Source organism: Neofelis nebulosa, chromosome 3 (genome assembly GCF_028018385.1).
Source record: "Neofelis nebulosa isolate mNeoNeb1 chromosome 3, mNeoNeb1.pri, whole genome shotgun sequence".
Taxonomy (NCBI): Eukaryota; Metazoa; Chordata; class Mammalia; order Carnivora; family Felidae; genus Neofelis; species Neofelis nebulosa.
In genome coordinates, this window is record NC_080784.1 from 17,390,047 (window position 1) to 17,416,731 (window position 26,685).

A 26,685-nucleotide genomic window follows, 5' to 3' on the forward strand; every position below is an offset into this window, starting at 1 on the left:
TATGTACCTCCTTACTTTGAAATTTTCATAATTTTAAGTAGATTTAGAAAATATGGACAATCAAAAAGAAGGAAAGAAAAAAACATCCACAAACTTAACACAAAGAAAATCATTATCGACCTTCTAGATTTTCTTTTCTCCCTGCCTCTTTATTGTTGTGCTATTTCTGGTCTTTATGAATAAAGAAACTTGGTGTATTCTTGTAAATGGATGTTTTCATAAAGCCCCAAACAAAAATATAAAGAGGATGGTAAAATGGAAGTTCTAACATTTTCTTTTGGCTGATCTGTATTTCCCACAAATAGGCAGTCTAGAAAAATAGAGTACAGGGTTTGGAATCTGGCTGACCCAAGTTTGAATCCTACCTCATATGTGACCCTGTGCAAGCTGTTTAACTTCTCAGAGCCTGTTTCCTCTTCCGTAAAATGAGAATAATACCCTCATCAGAGTGTTTCTGTGAATAGTCAATGAAAGGCATTTGAAGAATTTGGCAAGCTGCCTGACTCAGTATGCATTCAGTGAATGGTAGCTATTATTATTATTATTTATAAGAATACCTACTGTCATTTTACATTCCTAACTAACCGTGTACATCAGAAAGCTCAAGACCATGTGACATGAAGATTAATTTTAGATCAGTCCAAAAGAAACATAATTAAGCAGGTAAATCTATTGGAAAGAGACCATATAATGCGTTCTTAAGCAAGTACTTTAGAATTGTAGGAGTAATTAAAATTCTCCTCTGTTAGCGTAGTTAATGGCAGGATGGCGATTCTTTGAAATGAAAATAGTGGTCTCCCCCATTCTATCCTAACATCATGTTTGCAGTTGATGCTTTGCATAATTTGTGACCCAATGATTAGTTCACCTTGGTATGATGCAATATAGTCAAGACCAGAAGTTACAGAAGTGGGTTGTTTTTCTCTTAGAAGTTTCTTTGAGTGTTAAGGTAAACTTCAAGTTTAAGAACTATGTAATCATTAAATGTCTGATGGGTCTTACAGTAAGAAGTTTTAAATTGAATTATTTATCTATTAGTAATTGATTTCTGCATTTCTCTTTCATCCCAGGAAATTTATTTATTTATTTATTTTGAGAGAGAGAGAGAGAGAGCACGTGCACCAGCAGGGGAGGGGCAAAGAGGGAGGGAGGGAGGGAGAGAATCCCAAGCAGACTCCACACAGCCAGTGCAGAGCTTGATGTGGGGCTCAAACTCACGAACAGTGAGATCATGACCTGAGCGGAAATCAAGAGTGGAACTCTTCACCAACAGAGCCATCCAGGCACCCCTCATCCCAGGAAATGTTTTTATTATTTATTTATTTATTTTTAAATTTTTTTTTTTTTTTTATCTTGAGGGGGAAGGTAGGAGAGAGAGGGAGGGACAGAGAGTGAGAGAGAATCCAAGCGGGTCTGCACTGTCACCATAGAGTCCCACATGAGGCTTGAACTCAGGAACTGTGAGATCATGACCTGAGCCCAAATCAAAAGTCAGATGCTTAACTGACTGAGCCACCTGGGCACCCCAGGAATTTTTTTTTTTTTATTAATGGCATAGTTGTTTATTGAGACTCTGTTATGTGCTAGGCACTGCCTTGGGTACTTCCCACAAATTATTTCATATCATAGAATGAGTGGTCCTGTGATCTAGGCATCATATCCTCATTTTTCAGGCCCCAAACCTGTGGCTGAAGGGTGTCAGAGGTCACAGAGGTCACACCTCCATAACTGTCACGTCCACAACCGGACCTTGTACACCTAGCTCTCCACAGCCTCCTGCCCTGTCTGCTCCCTCCTTTCTAGCAAAACTGGGGGGACTTTCATGCTGGATCAGAGGAACCTTGTCTTTGATAAGGCATATACAGGGAGAATCAATTATAGGATATCAAATGTTAAAAAGTATTTCATACTTTCTTTTTCTTTTTTTTTAAGTTTTTTTTTTAATGTTTATTTTTGAGAGAGAGAGAGAGAGGGCACGTGCTCACACACACACACACACACACACACACACACACACACACACAAGTGCATGCACAAGCGGGGAAGGGGCAGAGAGAGAGAGAGAGAGGGAGACGCAGAATCCAAAGCAGGCTCCAGGCTCTGAGCTGTCAGCACAGAGCCTGATGTGGGGCTCAAACTCACAGACCGCGAGATCATGACCTGAGCTGAAGTCAGATGCTTAACTGACTGAGCCACCCAGGTGCCCCATGTACTTTCTTTTTCAAAGAAAGCATACTGTTATTTACTTCAAAAAAATTTATTTACATTTAAGAAAATATATAAATTTTCTTTAAGAATACTGTTTCTGTTAAAGAAAATATATAAATTTTCTTTAAGAATACTTAAGTATTCTTAAGAAAAAATACTGTTATTACTGATTTTTAAAAAAGTTATTTATTTGGGGAGGTTTGGAGGGGCAGAGAGAGAGAGAGCGTGCTAGCAGAGAGGGGCAGGGAGGGGGAGAGAGTGAGAATCTGTCAGCACAGAGCCCGATGCAGAGCTCGAACTCACAAACCACGAGATCATGACCTGGGCTGAAATCAAAAGTCAGACGCTCTTACCCGGCTGAGCCACGCAGGCACCCCTGTTATTTATTGACTTTTAAAACTAAGCAACCAAGAATAAATAACATAAAATTGTTTACTAAATATAATAAATGACAAGTTGTAATTTGGGTTTTTATGACAATCACATAAAGCAATGACAAGCTGGGGCGATAGGGCAGAGAAAGGAGCATGGAGAGACAGATGGGGGAGGAAGAAGGAGGAGTCTGGACTGGAGCAAGGAGTGGGGGGGGGCACACTAACATTTGTGAGTATCTAGCGCCATTTTGGTCTTTGGTGCTATTCGATGAGGTAGACCGCTGCTTTCATATATCATGTGCTACAGAGAGTCTGAAATTTGTCATTAGATTTACAGTTTAAGGTAGAGGGACTTTCATTCACAGAAAGCTCTCAATTAAAAAAAAAAATCAAATAATACACCTTCAAGCATCAGCCTGGAACTAGACCTGCGAATGTGCACCCCTCCCCAAACTCTTGGTATTCTGCTCATTTGAGGAAATTTCCGGTATGTTTCCTTGGTCCATCGTTCCTCCCATTTTCTGAGGAGGCTCAATCTGTAGACTTCCATGATAGATACTCTCTTATCATGAGAAGGGGTGGGAAAAAAGGGTTTTCTAGAAGGCAAAATAATAATGAGGACTGCCAGATGCCTACTAGGTTGGGGGCTCTGTAGGCCCCCTCAACATGATGTAAGGATTGGGGTGATGATGTTGTGGCATGATTGAGCTCCTGGCCTGTGTGTGTGTTTATGGGAAGCGTACAGCAGGACTCATGCATCCCAAGCCCCCCCAGCCTGGAAAGAACCTGCTTTTCCTCAAGCCAGGAAGAGTGGCTGCAAGCAGTGATACTCCAAAGTATCATGTCACTAGTCATCTTATTAAATGCATTGAATCTGATTCACAGAAGGCAGGAGTGTTCACGCATGATGCATAAAAATGCAAGCTGTGTGCAGTGTGGGCTTCTCAGTCCTGTAATCTGAGTATTTGCCCCTGACCCTATCCTTCGAAGGGCCACAGGCTGGGTTTAATACTCTGTGGTAATCATCTTGAAATTATTAGTAATTTTTAAATGAGGGGTCTCACATTTTAATCTTGCACTAGGCTCTGCATATTATGTAAACGTTCCTGCTTGTAGAAAAGTTCAGCAGAAATAATCCAAGTCTCTCCAATTTTCTGAGACTCTAATCTCTTATCTCACATCCTTAAAAGATAGAAAAGCAAGGTCTAGGGCAACTGTGGTACTTCCTCCCTCTCTCCTGCCACTGTGTAAACTCTCTTTACTCCTCCTCTGCCCCCACCCCACCCCCCGCACCTAATAAGCTCTCTTTCATTTGCAACTTCAGATTTTTATTCTGGTTCTCAAATAGACATCTTTTGCACTGGCTCTAAAGGTCAAGAGCTGTGCTGTGTGTACTGTTACAGGGACCACACGATTGTAAAATAAGTCATTACTTTTTCTTAGTACTGATTACTTACTGAAATCTTTTGGATATACTGGGTTACATACAATATATTATAAAATTGAGGTCATCTGTTTCTTTTTACCCTTTTTTAATGGGGCTCTTCGAAAATTTAAATTTATATGTGGCTTTTCAGTTTGCAGGTTAATTTTTTTTTTTCCTATCGGTCTAAATCTCCCGTTTTTAAAAACCATGTTTTGAACTACTCTACTGAGATGTCCCACTTGTATCTCCATCTCAAAAACTCTCAAGAAGTCTCCCCTAAATATACTTTTCCCCGAGTATATGACTTTCCCAAGACCGAAAACTAGAGTTCAAGCTATACCCCTGCCCTCACCCCCAAATGAATATTAAGTACTATAGATTCTTTCTCCATTTCTCTTGGTTCCAGCACTTTCTCTCCAGACCTAGTGTCCTATCCCAGCTGGGGCTTTTGGCCTTTCTTCCTGTAGTTTGCACTATCCCTCTGTCTGGTATCCTTGTATCACTGGGTCTCACCCGCATCCTTTTATACCGCTAGACATTTTATAATGGAAATCTCATTATTTCACTTTTCTTGATTGAACTCTTTCAGTGCCTTCTCATCTAACTCAGTGTGACACAATTACATTACAATCTGGCTCTTGTCTGCTTGTCCAGTTTTACTTTCTGTCTCTCCATATCGGGCACCCTGCATTCTGGTCATACCAAGAACTATTAGCCCTTGGAACACGTCCTTCTTGCCTCTGTGCTTTCTCGCACATACTGTTCCTTCCTCATGGAGGGCTCTGAACATTCCAAGATGAATGTCCACGTGTTCTTTAGCCCCCCAACACTTCCTCAGGGATGCCTCATGAGCTCCTCCACCAAGAAGATCCCGTGCACATCCCACATCTCTATTAATGCAATACCACACTGAATTAAAATTGCCTATTTTTAAGACTTTGCAGTCACTGTCTTAAGTGCGTACTAAACACTTAGGAAGTGACTGATACATGGTACTCTTGGCTGAATAAATCCCTCACTCTTTCCTCCCTCACTCCCACTTTAGTTCATGTCTGTTTTCATCTTGCCTAAGGTATTGAAACTGTCTCTCTGTAACCATTTCTTGTTCTTTTTATTTACTTTGATATACTGTTAACAGTTCTATCTTTTTTTACACACAAACACGAGCATTACTTTTCCCCACTTAAAGAATCTCCAATGGTGGTTTTAGTTTTCTAAAGAATTAATCCAAACTACTTAGGGGCACCTAGGTGGCTCGGTCAGTCAGGCGTCCGACTCTTGATTTCGGCTCAGGTCATGATCTCAGGGTTTGTGAGATTAAGCCCTGCCATGGGGCTCTGTGCTGACAGAGTGGAGACTGCTTGGGATTCATTCTCTTTCTCTCTCTCTCTCTCAAAATAAATAAGTAAACCAGAAAAGAAAATCATTCAAACTACTTAGCATGAGGCTGATTCTGATATTGGTGATAAGAATAGGTGTGGCTGCCATTTCTTCAGTGTTTCTGAGGAGGCAGGCACTGTGCCCTCATTTACAATAATCTCATTTAACTCATGATCATCCTCACAGGTGTGTGCTAGTATCTCTACTCTACAAATAGCAAAATAGAGGGTCTAGAGGGGCGGAGGGACTTGTTCCCACATACTTACTTAGCCATCACAGAGCTAGAAGTGAAATCCAAAGTCATGTAACAGCAAAACCCATCTTGCTGACCCCACAGCACACCAGACCCTCGTCTCCCTATTGTTCCCACATCCAAGACCCATCAACCCATCTCCAGTGTTCTTTCATGTCTTGTCTTTTTTCTTTTCTTCAATATATGAAGTTTATTGTCAAATTGGTTTCCATACAACACCCAGTGCTCATCCAACAGGTGCCCTCCTCAATACCCATCACCCACCCTCTCCTCCCTCCCACCCCCCATCAACCCTCAGTTTGTTCTCAGTTTTTAAGAGTCTCTTATGCTTTGGCTCTCTTCCACTCTAACCTCCTTTTTTTTTTTTTTTTTTCTTTTTCATTCGCACATGTTTTTCTCTCAATCCACAACCTCCCTGTGAGCCATGCACACTTCTGAAATCATCGGGTGGATCATTCACACCTACTGTGACTCTTTGCCCCCCTGTCTTGGCACTCGTGATGCTGCGCGATTATTAGCATCCCTTCCCTTGTCCCTGAAGACTGAAGCATCCTCAAAAGCTATGACTCCCACTGGTCACCACTAAACTGGGTTAGCCTGGACAGTCAGTGGTGCACAGCACTTGCCTTTCTGTTTAACTGAGTTCTATAAGAATGATGATAATACTTGAGGGGGCACCTGGGTGGCTCAGTCAGCTGAGCATCCAACTTCGGCTCAGGTCATGATCTCATGGTTTGTGAGTTTGAGCCCCTCATCGGCTCGCTGCTGTCAGTGCAGAGCCCATTTTGGATCCTCTTTTCCCCCTCCCCCCCGCCCTCTCGGCTCCTGCCCCACTCACACACACTCTCACTCACTCTCTCTCTCTCTCTCTCTCTCTCTCTCAGAAATAAAAATAAAACATTAAAAAAATACTTGCAAACACTTCTTGAGGGCCTTCTATATGCCAGGCCCTGTTCAATAGGCATGAACAACCTATTAACATGCATAAGCCACTTAATCTTCACAAAAGTTTTGGAGATAATTTACCTTTTTACTTTTTATTTATATTTCCCAAGGAAGTTAAATTGGTCGCACTTGTGACTTTAATAGAAAAAAATCACTTTTGCTCAATACTAGACTCCATAAAATAAAATTTGCCTAATATGCTGGTGGTCGTTAATTTACATTCTTTCTTCCCAACAACTGCATTTAGTCCAGTAAGATTTCACTTCTTTTTTTTTAAACAAATTTTAAAAATTAGTACTCACTTTTAAAGTTCATGTGTGAAGATAAATGGAAAAAAAAACTGGTGGAGGCAATTTAAATATTTTAACTTAAGTATACTAAGCAACCATGTTCAATGGCTTAAAAAATGTTACTTTTTGGGGCGCCTGGGTGGCTCAGTCGGTTAAGCGTCCGACTTCGGCGCAGGTCACGATCTCAAGGTCCGTGAGTTGGAGCCCCGCGTTGGGCTCTGTGCTGACAGCTCAGAGCCTGGAGCCTGCTTCCGATTCTGTGTCTCCCTCTCTCTCTGACCCTCCCCCATTTATGCTCTGTCTCTCTCTGTCTCAAAAATAAATAAACATTAAAAAAATTTTTAAAAAATGTTACTTTTTAAAAAAGTTTATTTATTTTGAGAGAGAGTTTGTGCAAACAGGAGAGGGGCAGAGAGAGTGGGAGAGAGCGAATCCCAAGCAGGCTCTGTGCTGTCAGCATAGAGCCCAATGCAGGGCTCAATCCCACAGGGCCATCAGATCATGACCTGAGCTGAAATCAACAGTCGGACACTTAACTGACTGAGCCACCCAGATGCCCCCCTCTCACCCGCAAAAGCCACTCTTTGAAATGTGGATCTTTTCCTGCAGAGTGGCTAAAAAGACATCATTGTAATCTTTTATTAATTAAAAATGTTATAATCAGAAAAAATGGCTTTAATACTACATAATATTAATGGAGGTAATAATATAATATTGGTAGAGGTAATATATTCTCAAGCTACATACAGTCATATGTCCATTCCTGTCTTGAATTAGGCTGTGTCTGAGGTTCGAATTTGTTTCAGGTTTTCCTTCACTTTCCTGATAGCTAAAATGGAATTTCTAGCTGCCTACTTTAGGCACCTTCGTCTAGATATTTCCAACAAATGTACCCAGTCCTACATGTCCCAATATCTTCTCCCTTATATAAAAAAACAAAGCAAAAAAAACCCCACAAAAACTCTTCTCCACTCCCATTTTGGTTAATGGCCTCATCATCTACCCAGTTACCTGATTCCTCTTAAATTCCGTATCTCTTACCACCCTGAATTGATCAACTGATGAATGAGCATTAGAAGGTGGGCCCGAGATCCATGAGGCTGAGACTTCGTACCCTGATGGGGCAAACGAGGATCTCCCTGAAAAGTAGCTTTGGTCATGTCCCTTCAAACACACACACGTGCGTGGCTTCCAAAGACTTTAGAGCACTCAGAGCTAGTAACGGGACCACAGAAATTAGGAGATTCTTACAATATAGTTCTAATCCGTGAACAACTAAAGCCAACAGTAGTGGTTGACATGGAACCCTCCTCTATTTCAGACGTTATGCTACGTACAACGTAGGTGTCTTTGACATTCGGTATGCTCATTTTAGATGAGAAAATCACGTTGCAGGGAGGTTTTATACCTCGGCCGTCTTCACCGTAAGCAGACTGCAGAACCGAGAATCCCACCCAGCAGTGTATGAGTCTGAAATCCATGCTTTTAAACACCAGCCCCAGCCTGCGACATACCACTTCCTGTTAAAAAGACTGGATCAGAAAAATATCACCTACACTGGCCATTCAAAGTCATAGTCATTTATATTAATAATTTTTAAAAAATGTGTCTTTAGACATTTCGTGCCAGGGCATACAGGAGGAGAGCGTGTGAGACAGTGCTCTGCCCAATACGCCCTCAACTCCTGGCTCTTGGTCCATTGGCTTTTACTCCATTTTCCGTGTGTCTCTGTTGATTCTCCACTGTGGATGGGACCGGGTTCCTCCTCCACCTCACTTGCATCATTGGACCTTACCCATACCTCAGGGTGACAAAGTCTCTCCTTGTGAACTTTTTCAACCTTCTCATAGCTCTCAGGGAATGGCCCCACTTACTCCATTGCCTCTACTACTCCCAGGTCCCAGGCTCCCCAACCCCCTTTGAGGCTGGGCTATCCCTTGTCCTTGGGTCTTACCTGCCTTCTCTAACCCCTCTGGGGTCTTGTTCCTGGAGTAGACACTTTCTTTTGCATCGTCCCCCTCTTCTGCTGGAGCTTTGTCCATAGCTATGAACAGGCTTAGCTCCTCGCTGCCACAAATTTCCTCATTTCTCGTCCTTCCTCCCCTTTTCTTTCTACTGTATCAGCTGGACTCTTCTCCATGTATTTCCTAGCTGTATAGTTTACTTCCACATCCTTAAAAATACTCACTTCTTAATCTTTTGATATGCCTCTATCCCTGCATTGGAATGAAACACTCCTCAAAGGCAGCAACTGACTCATAAGAATGAAATCCAGGGGGGCATTTCACTAAGCCTCAGTTTCTTCCTTTCTCATGTAAAATGGCAATGATAGTATATACCTCAGAGACTGGTTGTGCAGACAACGCAATTATGCTCAAGCAGCGAGCGAGCGGGTGAGAACTCAATGTTAGTTGAGTGAAACAATTCTTGATGCCTACAAAGCTTGTTTTTCTGAGTAATTGTTGAAATCCCGCCTCATTCAAGTCCTATTTCAAATATAATTTTCTCTAAATCATCTTCCCTGATTCTCAGAAAACTTCCTTCCTTCCCTGAGCTGGTTATTACCATCTCTAGAACTTTATCTTTTGAGACAGAGGTTCTACCTCTTCATTGTATACAAGTAGCTTTTGTGTGTCTGTTTGAAAGAATAGATAAATGCATTGATTATATCCCCCTTGCAGCACTTTATCACCTTCTGTCTTCAATTATAGTAAATTAGAGCTCTTGTCTTCTCTCTTTCACTGCACTGTAAGCTCTTTTAATGGCTTTCTGGATCATTTTCTTATCTTTTCATTCAGCCTAAACACATGGTAGGTCCTTGATGGGTGTGCAATAAATGAATGATATGAAAACTCAAAAACCATTTTAAAATGTACAATTACAACTTTGACATCATAGTAAACTTGGCTCTGTTCTCTCCTTAAGTCATACGCAGAACTGTGGATTTCTCATTCTCTGCTTTCCCCCAACAAAGCCTCCTTTTCAGTATCAGATAAAATTGGAAAGGATGTGACTAGCTAACTTATACTAACGTACAATCGAGACAGCAATCTTTAAAAGTCTGGAAGGAGGAGAGTTAGAGAACTTGTCAGTGTATGGTCAAGCCCATCTACAGGAAAGGGAGACTGACTCCAGATATTCCGCTCCTCTTGGCAGTTAGAAACTCGTGGCTCTGTTGTATTTATTGGCCAAATATAATTTGATGATAATTTTAAAACCATTTGTCATGTGGCATTATACTTGCTGGATGAAATTCTGACTTTATTTCCCAAAAGAATACACTGATCAATTAATAATTTGACCATTCTGTTTGGCCAAGATAAAATATTCTCACTCTCGGAGATGCTTTAGATAGAATGCATAGAGATTTCTCAAAACTGCTTTGCTTTTGGTTGGAAATCAGAACATGAAGATTTCAAACCAATACTTCCACTAATTTCTGCTAAACTCAGAAGTTGGTTGCATGACCCCATCGGATAACAAATACTTGGAGGACCAGGGTCCTTTTAGGTCCTAGTTCAGAAGCTCCTGCTCGCTCCTCTTTCTGGTTTTAATCTGGATGGTAGAAACCTAGCATCTCTTCTCACAGACTCAGAAGCGAAATGCAATAAAATGACTGAGGAGTCTGGGAATGAGGCTGTTCGTGAATGGAACATTCCCCAGGAAACATAATTTTATGATCATAATCTTTTAGTTCTTGACAGTTGTATAGTGAAATATCAGTGCCAAGAAGAGTGAACCAGAGTTTTGAGGGTATGTTTTCCCAATTCATTTCAAAGGAAGCAAAATGTAGCCTTCAAAATGATTATAATGCATTAATGCACCATGTAATAATATATGGATCAAGTTCAATTATTTTACCGGAGAACTGCCAATATATGAGGCACATGTCCCCCTGAAGGGACCTGTGGGACTTTGTGTCAAAGGAAGGTGATTTTCAAACTAAACTAGATTGTTTAGGGCTTTGATTGTCATTTGCTTTTATTTATATAATGAGGGCGATGGAAGTCCTCTCTGCTGCCAATAAATCTAGAAAATAATTTAAAATATGTTCAAAACCCTTTGTGAACTGCAGAAGGAAGTTGTTTGTTTTTTTAATTCAAGAAAAAAGTCATTATTACAGAAGTCAATCAGTTATGTTAGTCTTATAAAATTAAATCTCTGGTAGAAAGGAAGCCAGTGATATAATCAGCTTTCAGACCACATATCATGTAAAAAGTCATGTTTCTAAATAAAGTCAGTTTCAAAGAATTCAGGATACATTACCATTCATCTGAATTACTGACCTAAAAAAGCCCTTTTCCCAAAACAGATATATTTTCAACAAATGAATAATGGTTTTTATGGTAAAGGAGGTAGCTATGCTTTCCTACATTTTTATTGTTTTCTTGACTGTCATAGACAACTAACATATAGTTAGGTTGTTTAGGAGGTTACATCAGGGAAGAAGTCTATAGTGGTTTAAATGAGCCAGATCATTTTAGATTGTGTTTCCTCTGTTGAGGAGTCTGATGACTTAAAAAGGATTGCTCTGACATTTAACTTAGTGTTTTACATGAAAAACATTCTAACCAAAACCAACCAAACAATTCAAAAAAAACAAAACAAAGAAGCAAACAAACACTAAGGATGTGCAGACTGAATTAATTTTCTCATGATGTTTTTTTTTCTTTCTTGAAAGTTTATTTATTTATTTTTAGAGAGAGAGAGAGAGAGCAAACATGAGTGGGGGAGGGACACAGAGAGAGAGAGAGAGAGAGACAGAGAGAGTGAGAGAGAATCCCAAGCAGGCTCCGCACTGTCAGCACAGAGTCCAATGTAGGGCTTGAACTCACGAACCATGAGATCATGACCTGAACTGAAATCTGGAGTTGGACGCTTAACCAACTGAGCCCAGGTGCCCCTCTCGTGATGGAGGTTACATGGAATAACAGACAGTATATATTAATTTGACTACATCCATTTTCTTTGGCGTGAATATTATTTGTTGACATACGATATAACTGCCTACTTGGGCTAATCATCCTTTACTTAATTTACTCTTGGTCATACATGTGACAAGATGATGGTGGTAAAAATAGAAATAAAACTCTGTTGCTCTCTCATGGAGTTTACTTTTGCACAGAAAGATTAGACATATACAAAAACTTCATAAAAATGAAATAAAAGAAATATAGTGTACAAAGTGGGATGAGAGCATCTAAGAAGTAGCAACTCAATGTGTTGTTCATTAAATCTCTCTTTGGGAAGTAATTTAAGATCATTTGAATACTTCTGGAAAATTCCAATTAAAATAACCTTGGAAGTTTTGTAATTTCCCAGATCCTTCATTACAAGGTAACATGTGTAAAGCTCTTGGGATAGTACCTAACACAGACTAAACTCTATACAATTTGATGTTATCGACACCTTTTGGATTGAATAAATTGAATAATTTTTTCTGTAGTTTATTGGACTCTGGTTGTTCGGGTTTTTATTGTGTTCTTAGGTTTAATCAGAAGCAGATACTTTGATTACCATGTAAAGTCTTCTAGCTCTTATGTTTTTTTTTTTTTTTTTTTAACTTTTTAACGTTTATTTTTGAGAGACAGAGACAGAACACAAGTAGGGGAGGGTCAGAGAGAGAGGGAGACACAGAATGCAAAGCAGGCTCCAGGTGCTGAGCTGTCAGCACAGAGCCCCACGTGGGACTCAAACCCATGAACCGTGAGGTCATGACCTGAGCCAAAGTGGGACACTTAACCGACTAAGCCACCCACGCTCCCCTCAGCTCTTACAGTTTTTAAATTGAAAATATCTCCCAGACTGATCCCTTTTTCTATCCCGAATTCCATATATATATATATATATTTTTTTTTTTTTTTTTAATGTTATCTATTTTTGAGAGAGAGGGAGATGGTGTGAGCAGCAGGGGCAGAGAGAGAGGGAGACACAGAATCGAAAGAAGGCTCCAGGCTCTGAGCTGTCAGCACAGAGCCCGACGTGGGGCTCGAACTCATGAACCATGAGATCATGTCCCGAGCTGGTCAGACACTTACCCGACTGAGCCACCCAGGTGCTCCTCTATTTAACTGTATTTTAAAGCCTTAAAGATCTTAAATTTTGTAATTTTAGGTTTAAACTTTCTCTCTTAGGCTTATTTAAAAAGGAAAAATTTAACTTTAGTTGGTCATATTGCTTGATGAATGCGATTATAACCAGAGGCTTTAAGAAAGTGAAGAGTAGAAATCAATTTTTCTTGGTCTGAATTATTCACCAAACGATGTGTTACATTCGAGCTTTATCTAAGCTTCTGGTTCCACTCTTGTTTTATAGAATTATTCAATACAGTGCTTCTCACCAGGAAGACTGTAATTTAATTTTTAAAGTAATAGCATTTTCTAAAATTGTGATGTTTTTTATTTATGTTAAATATGTTTCTATTTATTTATGTCATTTTATTTTATGATTTCAGAAAAATCATAGTTGTTGTAAATTATTACTTTGTCTCTGAATTCAAGCAGCCTTAGCACAACACAGGGAAGAACTGATCACTATGAGCCATTTATCATTCAACAAATACTGACTGAATATTTCATGTATTGACCTGTTTGCTGCATGCCTGCAATGTTCCAGCCGCTCTTCTAAAGCAAGCCGCGTTTTCCCTGTGACTCACTCTGCCCAAGCAACCTGGCCCTTTTCCTCCTGCTAGCTCTTGCTACTTTCTGCGCCCTCGTTGACTTCTGCTACCTAAACAGTTCAAGCCAGTGCTCAAGGTATACCAAACAATGCAAGTTTATTCACACTGTTCCAGAACAACTAAGTGGTTATCAGGTTTTTTTTTAATCTTCACTACTAGTAATCATCCTTGCTACTGATAATGCTATGCCAGGTAAATTTTTAAATCTAGATATTGAGAGGCAAATGCTTTTAGAAGTTACTTATCCCCACCGGATACAGTATATGATATTTACTATACTGCAATTATGTACCTGACAGATTAGGTACACTCGTTTCAGAGAGGGCTCAAACTGTTCACCAGATGACACGGTTAGCCCAGGACGGATGAAATCGTTATCCAATATTTTTTCCTTTGTTAACTTAAACACAGAGAATTGAAACACTTAGATGTGAAGCCATCTTGATAATCTACGAAATAGCTCACTTTTAAGCAACCAAGTGTTGCTTTTTTGGATTAGTAATGTTAAGTGTAGGAAACCTTATAAAGCATTATGATCTGATATTACTACAGTCTAAAGAGCCGGAAGTAGCTGACTTGTCACCAGATGGTAGATGATTCCCCACAAAGTCAAAAGCATGTGCATGTTTTGTTTTCAGTTTTGCTTTGTTTTGAGCAAAGGGCTGCTGTCTCTACCACGGTCACCTTCATAGAGGGCAAATGTCTTTCAAGAAGCTAACTTTCCCCACTTAGAAGACGGTACGGGGACTTCAGCTTTTTAGAGGAGGACAGAATGACTATTTACACAGATACATTCTCTACAGCATGGCCGATAATAATTCTTTAGAATGTCTCATTTGCATATGCTCTTTCTGTGCATTAAAACAAAAACAGCATTCCTCATGCCATTCCTTGCTTGCACTCTTAGAGAATTTTAACATGTGCTGCAAAGCTTGGTTACAAGCTTATTTTTGCTGTAGTTTTTTGGATTCCTTATGGCTGAGCCTTTTAACCACTGTTCTGAAGAGAACATCAGGAGGTTTAGAGCCTGCAGGTTTTATGCTGTTCCTCACCTTCCTGGAAAAAAAATTATTAGGAAAAGAATCCAAAATGAAGAATTATTATTACATTGATCGGACTCACTCTCCAATCAATGAGGATATAATTGATTACAATAAAGTATTTTTGATTCGCAATTTATGCTGACAATTGAGAAAACATAAACAAAGTCAAAAGATTGAATGTCTAGGTTAAATAGAAAGTAAAGCATTTAAAAAGTAGACAACCACACAAATTTTAAAAAGCACTGAAACTTTCAAATACTATACTTGATTAAAAATAAATTTTCCTTAAATTATAACCTGGATGTAAAAATAAATTAGGAACTATAATGATAATATCGCTATGTTATTATTATTTTGGGGGGTAGGAAGATTTCCCTTGAAAGTGAGATCTTTAGTTAGATTTAAGAAAAGTGAAAACCTTTTTGTTTTTCTTTCAAATAATGCTTTTTAAAGGTGCATCATCAGCGCTGGACATATGCATACCTGACCTGCATGGGGAAGGAGGAAACCACTGTCTTTTGGCTAAAATTCCTAGCTGGTGAAATAGACATTTCTGTGTTGAAGACCAGGAGACAAGAAAGTATAGTTCCAGATGGCTATGTCATGCTGTTAAAACTTAAGAAAAAAAAACAAAACACGAACAAGGAAACTTGTCTTTGCTGGTTCTCTGTCACTTAAATAAGATGATCTTAATTAACCTTGAGCTGGAATAAGAGTTCCTAATTGTCAATATTGGAACTCGGTAGCTACAGAGGTGTTTCCTTAATAGCTACAGAAGTGTTTCCTTAAGGCTAAAGGCATATGTCTTAACTTTTTCAGAAATGAGGTAAAGAGATTTGGAAAATCACCATATAATTTTTTGCAGTGATCATTTAGAATTTGATATATATATCCATAAAGAAATCATTAGTTTGGGGATCATTTTGAAAAAATAGCTAATATGATAAAATATTATAATACTTTATTATAAAATGCAATAAGAACAGACTCATTTTAATATCAAATGTAGTTATAAATAATTTAGGCCTTCAAAATATAACTTACTTAAAATAGAAAATACTAAAAATGATGTACAAATACTACAGAATCACGTTTCCTGAAGTCTAATTACTATGGACAATTTAAAATAGCTGATTAAATGTGCTTAGTTCTTTAAGATGAATAGAACCAATGTCATCTTACACTTTTATTTAATTAGCATGCTATACATTAAAATCAGCTGGAAGATAGCCAAAGTAAGCCTTAAAAGGATAGCATGACAATTAAGAGCTGCCATTTATTTTATACTTATTTTAAAAGTCAATGCTGAATCATAATGTGAAAAAGTGCAGAAACCTGAATTTTTTAAAAATTTTTTAATGTTTATTTATTTTAGAGAGAGAGACACAGAGTGTGAGTGGGGGGAGGGGCAGAGAGAGAAAGTGAGACACAGAATCCGAAGCAGGCTTCAGGCTCTGAGCCATTAGCACAGAGCCTGATGTGGGGCTTGAACCCATGAACTGTGATATCATCACCTGAGCCGAAGTCGGTCGCTCAACTGACTGAGCCTCCCAGTCGCCCCTAGAAACCTGAACTTAAGTGATTTTTCTAAATATTTTGATTTCTATTTTAAACATTTGGATATTTGAAACTTCCTAATCTTTGCTAATTTATGTACAAATTTCATATAATACTAAATACAACTTTTGCTTTCAACATGGTTATTGTGGACACAAAGTAATATATATTAAATTCTTCTTAGTAAAATTCCTAATCCATTCTTATTTTTGATTACAGCATTGTGTCAACTTTTTCATAAAAAGGCTATAAACCTTTAGGCCTAACTAAAAAAATGATTATCATGCCATATAGTATAGTAAAAGTGTGGGAAGTCTCTATAACCAGAAGCATGTGTATATTAACAGAGATCCTAACAGGTTCACCCAGGAGCCCAAGTTGTAGCCTAATGTAAGCCTAACGTAACCAGTGATTACCAGTAATATTTAGGCTTATTTAGGAAAATTAAAAGAAATTCTGCAATTATAGGTTCTATGTCAATTACTTGGTCTCTTTCCAGTTCATGACCTCTACTTCCTTCCAGCTTCAGTATGAAGAATAATTCCATAAGTATCTTCGTTATAATTATCAATTATCAGCAATTCAATATTAATTTTAAATGGTCTGATTTTAGAATGAACTTCTAATAGGAGTACTTACTATACTTATTTACCCCTGCAAATTCATAATACCTGTAAATAAAAAAAACCCAGCATCTTCTAGTTACTAAAGCTTTCAAGCCATTTCTGTTTAAAGTTTACATTTTGTAAAATTATTCCTCAAAAATTGCTGATATAGGACATTTATAGCTTTTATCACATTGTGGCCCTGAAGCCATCTTTTCATCGTGAGGGAAATTAGAGACTCATTGCTGCTTTTCAATATCTTGAGTTTCTCTGATAAGGTAGTATAATATATAATAGGTTTTCTATTTTGAGATCAAGTCTGTATTTACAGTCACTAATACGAAAATAGTGAAGTTTGAAGTTACCGGGACAATGACTAAATGCCAAGTCCTGGACACCGGGCAAAGTACATTGATGGGTCAGTAAAACTCTGGGAGCCTGTGAGCAGAGACAGGATGCAGTACGGTACAGGGAGCAGAACTACAGACATAAGATTCAGATGTAGGCGAAGGAGAAAGTGAGGAAGCATCTGGGGAGACATCCTGGCTACATTTTGAAGGATACATGACAGGTGGCTGCCACTTTGGGGAGACTTAAAGAAAAGGCTGTACAGAGGCTTTGCCAAAGTTTGGTATAGTGGAGCGCCTGGGTGGCTCAGTCGGTTAAGCGTCCGGCTTTGGCTCAGGTCCTGATCTCAAGGTTCATGAGTTGGAGCCCTGGCGTCGGGCTCTGTGCTGACAGCTCGGAGCCTGGAGCCTGCTCGGGATTCTGCGTCTCCCTTTCTCTCTGCCCCTTCCCTGCTCGTGCCCTCTCTCTCTCCAAAAAACCAAAACAAAAAACAACATTAAAAAAAAAGTTTGGCATAGTGCATTTGGGAAATTACAAAGTATTTGATATTGCTAGCAAGAGATCTGGGAAGTGGCAGAAAGTAAGGGTACGTAAATAGACAAAAGCTAAGGGGTGGTTTTGAAAGATAGGTATTACATCTCTGTATGTGGTTCTTAAAGTTGTTGAATTAATAACTGTGTAGATGTGCCGTGCACCAGTGGACTTAGAATGCTAATCTTTTGTAGCATATCACCTTTAAAAGTTATTAATGTAGGGAAAAATAGCACAGGTATAAAGTTTGTGTGTCACCCCTCCTGTGAGCCAAGGGTCCCCTCGCGCATGGTGCCCCCACGAAGGCAGAAGGCACGGCAGCAGGTGCACCTGAGGTATTCTGCAGATTGTTCGTCTCATGGCCGGTCGAAGAAAAACTAATACAAAATTGTTTTCTTGTTGCAGGTCTTTTCACTGTGCTAATTCTAAGTGTTTTTTTCTTTTTGTGCAAAGTTCTAAAAGGAATTAAATTGGAGAGAAGCTCTCTCTACCTTTTATTCTGTTGTAACAGAAACACTTCCTTGGCTGATACTTTTATTTACAGAATTTAGCTCAAAACTAAGTCTGTTCATGTAGCTTTCCTTTGAAAGCTAAACATGAGTGGAGTACAATGCTATCACTTCCATTTTATTCCATACAACGCCTCACATGCAACAAATAGGCATTATTCCTATTTGTTCTCACTATTAAATGTTTGAACGTGATTCCCTAGACTGAGTTTGCTCAGTCTGTGTCTTTGTATCTTGAGTACCAGTGACATTTAGAACATGAGTTTTGAAAGATATTATCCCTCTACTTTATAAGTCACTTACTAGAGGGCTTTTGCCATTGCTGTCTCTGTGAAACAGGTGACGTACGCTCATATGTAGCAATAAAAATTATATTATACGTAATTAATAAAGGTGATTCCCATGTCATCCGTATTTTGGGGAAAAAGGAAGCAATAAAAATACATTTCTTAGGAGGAGCTCTCAGATATTCTTTATTTTACATTTCATGGTAGCCTCAGTCTTCGGTAGAGCTTTTTATTCAAAGCTTCCAACAAAATGTTTTGCGTGAAATATTTTCAGTAGCGTTGTAAACGATCTGATACGTTGGTCGACCAACAATAGAGTTGACTTAGGGAAAGCAAGAATGTTGTTGAAACCGAATTTAATCGTTATTTGGTCATTTCCTTCTCAATGCTTTTGATTTGACCCATTTCAATGCACAGAAACAGTTCTGTTCCTCAGAGACTCTCAATCAAAGAAATACTCACTAAGGGGCAACTCGTCCTGCAATCCAAAGTCTGTGCTATTGACAACAAACATCCGCAGCAAACGTTAGTGTTTGCAGGAGGTGTGCAGTGTGTTTGGTTTCAGTCTCTGTCTCTGAAACCTATCCGCTTGGGAGAAAAACTGGGCAATAGAAGAAGTTTACCGGCACGTACTATATAGCTGTGCTTGAACTCAGTGCAGAGATCTCCCTTCCTTTCTTTCCTTGGATGCTGAGCCGGGGGGGGGGGGGGGGAGCACAATGGGGGTGTTGTGCTCTGGGCTAGCGTGGCATGCGTGATACTAGGAAAGGAAGTGTGAGCTGCTTCCAATATCTACACCGTTTGCTTTACAACCACCCTGAAGTAAATCAAACGGCACGCCACGACTCTAAGCTCAAAATAAGCAAGTGCAAAATCCACTGGCTATTGTGACCTAAATAGGGAACGGAATTCCTTGATTGAAATGTATACGTGGGTATGCTGTTAAGGGCTGTCAAAGAAATCATTTATGAAGCTTCAGAAATGCTCCATAATTTTCACACTGCTGATTTTCCATGTAGTTCTCTTAATATATGTCAAAGTACAGTTAATAAAAGGATCCATTGTGTATAAGGGAGAAAGGTTGTTGGTTATGAAGACTGTCCAGAACAACAAGCTGTCATGGTTTGTTACAACACTAAATATCTTAAACCCCAAGGCATATTGTAATTTTTTTTTTTTTTTGTCATACAATTTCCGGAGCCCAAGTCACTATAACAACTCTGTTTCTGACACTATTTTATGGAAATGTGTGTGTGTGTGTGTGTATGTGCATGCTTCTCTGGGAAATCCAGAAAGCACAATGAGTGTAAATCTTTGAGGTTAAGTTTTGCTCCAAATTATTGTTATGCATTGCTTTAAAAAAAAAAAAAAAAGGCAAAGAAGCTTACCTCTGTCAGTCAAGAGGATACGCAGGGACCTCCTTCCCAGCCTCGGTCTCAGCGTGTAGGCAGATTCTCTGCGAGCCAACAATCTGTTAACAGGAAGCAGGTACACCGGAGAGCGCCCGCCTGCGTTACAGTCCGGTGCCCATCGGAGCACACACCTGCTTCTTCAGACCTGCGGCTCATATGCAGCAGCCGCGCACAGGACCGCCGTTCGCAGATGGTAACGCCCTCCTTTGGGGTCACTAGTTTTCAGGATAAGCAGCTAGAGAGCAGCTGCGATAACATTGCAGGGGAAGCTTGCCTGCCCAAGACAAAACCCTCTTCTGCCGTCTGATAGCAGATATGCAGCATGATCGCTCTGCCTTCCACTTTCTCAAATCAGCTCATGGGAACAGCAGGCAACAGCTTGTCCAAACGGCAGCTCGCGGGCATGCTTGGCCGTAATAACTGCGTGCTAGCCTGCCCATTTCTTCTCTCTTCTCTGAATGGATCTTTCGAAAATGCTTCTTCCAGGGCGACGCTCAGCAGAATATGCCACACGGTTTTCCATAAGTAAAATGGCTGGCCCTCTCAGCACTGCTGCAGACAGCTCATTGGGTTCCACTGGCTTTTCGTAGTCATGGCAACAACCAACAGACAGACTTAGACAGCAGGCATGGCTGATCATGTGCGGCACACCGACACAGCTTGTTAATTTCTTTTCACCAAACTCCTCATTTTTCGCGGAGGGTAGCTTCCGGTGTCTTTCTAAATGTTTCACCGATAGCACAAGTGCTCTGAGTTTTCAGCTTTCGTGAGGAACTTTTGCTAGATGAGCCAGTGCTCCATGTGAAATTGAGAAAGGGAAGCCCTTCTCGGTAGATGGATTCGGGTCTTTCCGGGTTAATAACATGTAAGTCACTGTAGAGACGCTAATTGGAACCATTGTCAAAACAGATTCTACCTTCACGTCATCGAATGGGCATAAGGGAGATTGGCAGATGTGGGCAGTTAGACTTTGTGGTTTTGTTTATTTTTATTGTTAAAAAAATTGGTTTTTTATTTTTGAGAGAGAGAGACAGACAGACCATGAGTCGGGGAGGGGTAGAGAGAGAGTGAAACGCAGAATCTGAAGCAGGCTCCAAGCTCTGTGCTTTGAGCACAGAGCTTGACCTGGGGCTCCAACCTACAAACTGCAGGATTATGACCTGAGCCAAAGTCGGCCGCTTAATGGACTGAGCCACCCAGGCACCCCTATACTTTGTGTTTTTAAATGATGAGCTTGTAGCCACGTGATTGAAACAAAGCCCTGCGACTCATTATATATAGGGCCAACAACAACCAAATCACATAAGGATATTTTATAAGAGGCAGCCTATGGATTTCATGCATCTAGTTATTTGAATATATATATTTTTTCAACGTTTTTAAATTTATTTTTGGGACAGAGAGAGACAGAGCATGAACGGGGGAGGGGCAGAGAGAGAGGGAAACACAGAATCGGAAACAGGCTCCAGGCTCCGAGCCATCAGCCCAGAGCCTGACGCGGGGCTCGAACTCACGGACCGCGAGATCGTGACCTGGCTGAAGTCGGACGCTTAACCGACTGCGCCACCCAGGCGCCCCTGAATATATTTTGATGTATTATACAATTTAAGATAGAAGTTTAAAAATTCCCCTTTCCTATTGCAGAAAATGATTATAACTTATTTTTAATTTAACTATTATAACTTATTTAATTTAACCTAATTATAACTTATTTTTAATTTAAAAATACTTTAACAATCCAAACCAAATTAAAAACCTTTTGCTTTACACATTATCTCCAAAGCAGGAATAGTTTTACTTTCTCTGTTAGATGGATCGCACCCCATCCTTCCTTAAAATGTCACCTCCTTTGGGAATTCCCCATGATTAACGCTGTTAACCGTTTATATTTTCTGCAAAATCCCCACTCTTCTCTTCAATACTGTCACCGGTCACGGTCTATGCGATGTATTTCTAAGACACCATCCCATTTTTTTCATTTCTAGCAACCTGTTTGAAAGAGCCGCGCTAACACTTTGGATTTGTAAATGTAGATGCTTCATTTGTTAGTAGTCATTGATTTAGTATTTTCCCAGGATTGCATCTCCCTACCCCCAGCGGCACGCTTGCCTTCCGTAGCAATTCACCAACGTTAGTATGCTAAGAACCCCGTGGATGCAGATTTGGTGACCCCATTTCCCTTCCCTCTCCAACCACATTCACATCTGGTAGGTTTGAGCCACCTCAGGGTTAACAGATCTAGGGGATGGGCCTTTCTGCTTGGTACAGTCCTCGTGACTCCATATTGTTTGAAGCCTGCTCACCTGTTCTCATTTAAGTTACCTTCCCTTCAGTTATTTTCAGCGTGTGGCACCTTGAACTTGCCCCTCCCTTCAACTTCCGCCTCGTAATCCGTTCTTCACTCCTCACGTTTCAGTAACCTTGCATTACTCCTATTTCTTGCTTCCCTGTCTAGCAGATGGCCCTGCTACCTCAAAGCTTCTCAACCAGATTTTAGCTGCCCAGTACCTTTGACCTCCATCCAAATCTGCCTTTTCTACATAATCTGTCAGCACCTTGCTCAAATAGACCACCCCGCCAATGACACTCCCAGGCAGAGTACGCAGGGGCCTCCGCCATGCTTCTGCTGTACCTGGGATGTTCCTCTACTGTTGCCATACTTTTTGTGTCCCGTTGACTTGTTAGCTATGTCCTTTCATGTCTGACTCTTCTGCTCTGTCACGTCCCCAAAAGCCAACCTTGTCCATCCGTGTCTTACTTGCCGTCCATGTTTTAATTTTCTTTTTTTAAATGTTTATTTATTTTGAGAGAGAGAGAGGGAGCAAGCGGGGGAGGGGCTGAGAGAGACAGAGATGGAGACAGAGAATCCCAAGCAGGCTCTGCACTGTCAGCGTGGAGCCCGACGTGGGGCTCAAACCCACAAACCATGAGATTGTGACCTGAGCGGTGATCAAGGCTTAACTCACTGAGCCACCCAGGCGCCCCTTAATTATAACTTTAAGATATTTCAGTATCTTAAAACAATTTGGACGAGGACCTAAAACACTGTCTGAACATGTGCTGAATGACTAGAGAGTGTGAAGTCTGTGTTTCAATCCACCTTTTCAATATCACACCTTTGTCAGTATTATAACTTCAGAAAAATTTAAGTGATTTTGATTAAATGTTGGCATGCTAAAAAAGTTATCACTCCTGAAACCAATATTGCACCATATGTTAACTAAAAAAAATTTAAGGAAAAAGTTATTAAGAAACATCTTAGTTCATTTTGGGTTTGAGGGTGGGTTTTCTTTGCATTGTAGGTCTGAAAATGTCTTTATTCCACACCTACCTGTGACTGATTCTTTGGCTAGGTGTAAGAATATTTTTAGCCATTTTCCTTGGGAATTTTGAGGGCCTTCTTTTGAAAAAATCTTGTATGTTCTTGCGTCACTATGTCCCCAGATGCCACTCCCCCAAAAGAGAACTGGAAAACACCCAAGCTACTCCGAGTAAGAGACTGGCAGGAACTGAGGCTAGTTTCTATGTCCCGTGGTGCCCCTCATGCTCTCTTGAGTAATTGTTATATATCACTCTCTGTGGGGGAGCTCTGTTATTTCTGCGCCCTTTGGCTTCTTCACCTCCCCCAAGCCCTACCCCTCCCAGCTCTGGCCGCCGTGCCTGTCATGACCCTTCTGGTTCTGCTCTACCTCATGTCTCTGACGTTCATTGTCCCTCCTAACTTGTTCATTAAAAAAAAAAAAAAAAAAAATTGCTAAATACAGATTTTCAGGGAACCAATAGGATTTTTCCATCTCATCTTTCTGAGCCAAATGAGATGCTTCATAAATTGCCAGCAGCTTTCTACCTAGAATGCTCTGTGTCAGATTCTAATCTTTGCTCCAATCAGCCATGGTAGGACACTTGGCATTACATTGCTTTAAAAGTTTTTGCCAATGCAATAGGGGCAGAGTAATAGCTTGTTATTGTCTTAATTTGCGTTTCTCTAATTACTAACACAATTACATATCTCTTCATGTTAAAAAAAAATTTTTTTTCTTAAACGTTTATTTTTGAGAGACAGAGAGAGGCCGAGCACGAGTCGGGGAGGGGCAGAAAACGAGGGAGACAATAGAATCCATAACAGGCTCCGGGCTCTGAGCTGTCAGCACAGAGCCCGACATGGGGCTCGCACCCACGAACCGCGAGATCATGACCTGAGCCGAAGTCAGACTTTTAACTGCTGAGCCACCCAGTTGCCCCTAAATATCTGTTCATGTTTGATGATCTTTTCGGTTACCTCCTCCTATACATTTCCTGTCCATCCCTTTTAGCCTCTTTCCTCCATTGAGGTTGTTGTCTTCATGTGGAATTTTAAACAAAATGGTCATTAAAAGCATTTTCAAAAGTTTTATATATGTAAGTGTTATAATTAAATTTATGACATAACTAGAACTTGATAAGATATATCCATTGGCATGCCAAGAGAAGCCAGTAATTCCTACTGCTAATTGTTTTGGTTTTTATTCTTTGGAAGTGGGTGAAAATCTCCATGCAGAATGTTTTTTTCAGTATGAAAAATACTGAATACTACGGGCATCATATGAAGAATGATTTTCCCAAACAAAACCTAAGGTCCTACAAATCTCATCACAAAAAATGTGGCAGCAGAAGTGCGTGGAAAAATTAATATCGCTCTCATGTTTAAAATAGTAAATAGTGGGGCGCCTGGGTGGCGCAGTTGGTTAAGCGTCCGACTTCAGCCAGGTCACGATCTCGCGGTCCGTGAGTTCGAGCCCCGCGTCAGGCTCTGGGCTGATGGCTCGGAGCCTGGAGCCTGTTTCCGATTCTGTGTCTCCCTCTCTCTCTGCTCCTCCCCCGTTCATGCTCTGTCTCTCTCTGTCCCAAAAAAAAAAAAAAAAAAAAAAAAAGTTAAAAAAAAAAAATAGTAAATAGTACATAGCACGAGTGAAAAAGAGGGTCGAGGAGCTGGGACAGATGGAAGGAGGGCAAGGAGGCCAGTGGAAGGCTGTGTGCGACCCTGGACCAGGGGCTGGGCCAGGAACAGGTGCAGCAAGTACATCATTGAGACAACTGGTGAATGTGAATGTGGACTGTATATTTGGTAATAGCGTTGTTTGCGTTTTAGATTTGCATAACTTGGTGATTATGTTGTGGCGCTAAAGTTCTTAGGAAACGTGTTGAAGGGTCACCTAATTCATCAGAAAGAATAATAATGCGTAAAAGTATATTTGTAGTGTGTGTGTATGTATGGTATAATTTAGCTCTTGTAATGATAAATACGTAGATGGATGGATGGATGGATGGATAGATAGATATGGATTTGTTTACTGAGGGCTAGCAAAATGCAGCGAAACACCCATACCTGGTGAATCTTGGGTGAAGGGTATTTCTAGTTTATTTTACTATTCTTTCCAGTTCTCTGTAAGTTGCAAATTTTTGTTGTCAAGATAAAAAGCTCTCAAAAAAGGATTAAAAGAAACACAAAAGATAGTGTTCAGAACACAAACGGATTTAAGGTAAGATTACTTGATGAGGGCCTAACTATCAGAGTTAAAGCTACAAGTTGATAAGTTAGGGACGGAATAAGATGGTTATTATCATTATGATTATTAACATTATTAAGAGACCATTTTGGTAGGAAGTATCGGAAATATGTTGTACTTTATTGAAAGAAGTCTGTTATTTTCCTGTATTTCCTGCTTTACTGTTATTAAGCCACTTATCCCTTGGTTCCCATGTTGAAACCCTTCTTAATCTGGTTCCCTCGCCACTGTAAAAACCAGCGAGATAACTGTTGATCAAAGCAACATGTTCTCCTGTAGCCTCACCTATCCCTCCAGCTTCCACAGCTGGGTGACAGTCTACCAAGGGATCCGGTCCCTGGTGTAACAAAGAAGCTCCTTGTACAACTTAGGGAATAGAATTTGAGCATGGTTTGTTTAATGGGACAGCACAGGCTATTATGAGGCTTAGACTGAATTTCTAATTCCTAGCAACAAATAGACTAGAATGTGCTAAAGTTTGTTCTCAAATCTTGCATGTTTAGTTACATTAGCAATGAAACGAACAATACACTGTTACGTAGGACCAAGATGGGAAGGGTGACAACTACGTTGGGCGGGATTAGAAAGAGGATTGGAATATCTCAGCAAAGCAAATTGGATTTATTTTTAAGATTCCATCCGCTAAGAATAATGTATGCTGGGAAGCAGACTGACCCACAGGCTATTAATCAGATGCCTTCACATCCTCTGAGAGAGTCTGACCTTGATAAGAATCCAGAACGACCTTGACAAGTCAGAGGTACCAGAAACCGAAACAAACCCAGCAGAGGGAAGGCTTCCTGGAAAACTACTTATTGAATAAATTAAAATGAGAAAATGATTACAGAAGAACAAAACCCTACCAAAGGGCGAACGATAAGCATATAAATGCCAGCCATATAAAACTGGTTTTAAAATCTGAGTGTCTATGAACACAAAAAATAACGTGTGTGCACCACAAAAGAACATTGCGTTAGTAATTACCAAAACTCACTTGGAGTCCTACATTCTCTCCCGGTGAAGAACAGGGACGATGTGGCAGGACGTACAGGAAGAAGATTTGGCCAGGCCTAAACCCGGAGAACTTGGTCTTGACCGGTTAATAATAACAACATTGTTTTGAGTATTTCAGGTTTATCAAGCTCCGGGCTTATGGACGTCTCCAATCACGGTAGCTTACAAGAACAACTTTATCTTAAAACGGGCATTAACACGCGTCGCTACCAGGTGGGGGGAAAATTGTAGCATTAGCCCATAGCAAAAGAAAAAGCTAGCGAACGATGAACTCTCCA

General features: G+C 40.2%; 1 protein-coding gene across 48 annotated transcripts in view; it reads right to left on the reverse strand.

Moving 5' to 3' along the window:
• The window catches only part of SORBS2 (sorbin and SH3 domain containing 2), a 351,659-nt gene that overhangs the window by 203,356 nt on the left and 121,618 nt on the right, over positions 1–26,685 (reverse strand). For 3 of the 48 annotated variants that reach the window (XM_058723364.1, XM_058723362.1, XM_058723354.1), the window contains exon 1: positions 19,824–20,500. The exons of 1 other annotated variant lie outside the window; for it this stretch is intronic. The gene's annotated coding sequence lies outside the window, so the exon portion shown is untranslated. Of the gene's footprint in view, positions 1–19,823; positions 20,506–26,685 lie in introns of those variants that run through there. 44 more of the 48 variants (XM_058723356.1, XM_058723365.1, XM_058723351.1 and 41 more) reach the window with 30 other exon arrangements.